Raw genomic sequence first — 2,104 nt, forward strand, 5'->3', positions numbered from 1 at the left:
CATACAAGGCTTGTTATCACTATCCGTCCGAGAAAATAGTCCCCTAGCTTTGGGCCCCCAACTTCACACACGTGATACAGGATATAATGTCGATATCGAAAATTTGTCAGGATAACGATATCGTGTCGAATAATTATCGAGATTGTTGCCCATCACTAGTTATTACGTAGGTACGGTATGTCTTTAATTAAGCCGTGGTATATTTAAGCCATCGACGGGAATCAGTGTTGCTCTAAGCGCGCTCGGTCGGTGGGCGTACGGTTATTGGCCGAGATCAGAGCGGTTCTCGAAGAGACGACTGTCGAAATCACTTAACGCACTGCGCGGTCGAAATAACGTGGTTAGAGGACGGGACGCCAGTAAGGTCGGAAACGTGTGGCTCGGTCGAGTGCGGCGAACAGAGAGAACGAATAACCATGATAAAGTTAACTAATTTATCGTGCGAATAACGATGGACGGTCGGCCGACGACATCATTCCAAACTTCCATAGATATTAAAGAATGGATTGGCCATGGCTATAAAATATTATAATAACAATATAGTACGTTGCGTGCCGTAATAGACAAGAGAGAAAGACTATTTTTATCATTGTCTCTCATTCTAGCAGAGGTTAAATCATGATATTATGTCCTATACGATTTCGATTGACAATAGGACTGGTATGTAGCGTAAGTTGCTTATCACGATTGATAGTAAAATGTTGGCTGTAGTAGAAATTATTAATCAATAATAATAATTAATAATCATGCTATGAATGTAATTAATAATTTTTATATTGTTTGATGCAACAATGCAAGATTTATGCTCAAGTTCCAAAAGTTAATACCTATATGGTATTTTACATACAATAAAGAATGTTGTAATATTATAGATGGTTACTTATATTATTTTCTTTTAGAACTTCAGAAGAGGAGATACAACATTTAAGCTGCACTGATCTTCATCAACAATGGGGCAAATTGAAAAATACTGCTATTGATTTGTATAAACCAACACCAATAAAAGTGTTTTGTAACGTTTACTGTCCTACTGCTGTTTATAAACAAGTTTTAGCAGTCACTGACACCAGATCTTCAAGAAGTTTTTAAATAATTGTTTCAAGTGTAGGTACATCATTCATCAATAAGTTTGTACACATTTTTAACTGTGTTTAACTAAACTTTAATTTTTGTTTCTAAATTCAGCAGGGTTTTATAAAATGGGTATACCTACATAAATAATATTTAAATAATTTAAGTTTATCCGGGCTTATTGATATAGGTACCAAACACAGCAGACAATTGAAATATAAGATTATGATTCAATAATAATAATTTTTTTTAAGAAAAGTTATCATATTTTTAATAAAAAGTTAATTTCTCAGTTTGTTATTTTTATAAAATATTAAGTTTGCTATATTAGGTACTTTTATTGAAGTGATTCCTATGCTATTCACATATTGGCTAAAGCCAAATAATATATTATAACTATGTGAGATTATGAATTGCCTAAATTATTTGGTATTTATACCCCCCTTAATGATTCAATTATTCATTATACTAAACAATTATATTAAGTATTGCGTTAAATGCATTGTAATGGATACTAAGCGTGATCAATTGTTGTTTTTTAATTTACCATTTCGTGTTTATTAAATAACTATTTGTCTTGAGGAATATGTTAGATCATTTTTATATTATTTCTTAGTGCCTAATATTTAATATTATTTTAGGTTTTCCAGACTCAGCAATATCCATTCATTTACAAGGTTGCCATAGTCCTTGGACCAATACCCCACATAGCATAGATACTTTTACTAAATCATAAATAAATGTTGAAATTTTAATGTTCATTGTTTAATAAATGTGAAATTTAGATTGAACCACAATCATTTTAAGATTTATTTTACCTTGCATAAAAGTCATTTGGACAAAATATTTAGATTTATTAAACCCTTGTTTTATTATGCTTAATAAACATTATTTATATATTTATTATCAACTAATTCAATATTGAAATTACTATTTTTTAAACAGAATCTCACATTTGTTAAACATTAATGCTACCAAATTTAAATATTTATTGGATGCTGGCATGCTGCTGTATTTAATGGGGTATTTAATT

This window comes from Acyrthosiphon pisum, chromosome X (assembly GCF_005508785.2).
Source record: "Acyrthosiphon pisum isolate AL4f chromosome X, pea_aphid_22Mar2018_4r6ur, whole genome shotgun sequence".
In the NCBI taxonomy this organism is placed as follows: domain Eukaryota; kingdom Metazoa; phylum Arthropoda; class Insecta; order Hemiptera; family Aphididae; genus Acyrthosiphon; species Acyrthosiphon pisum.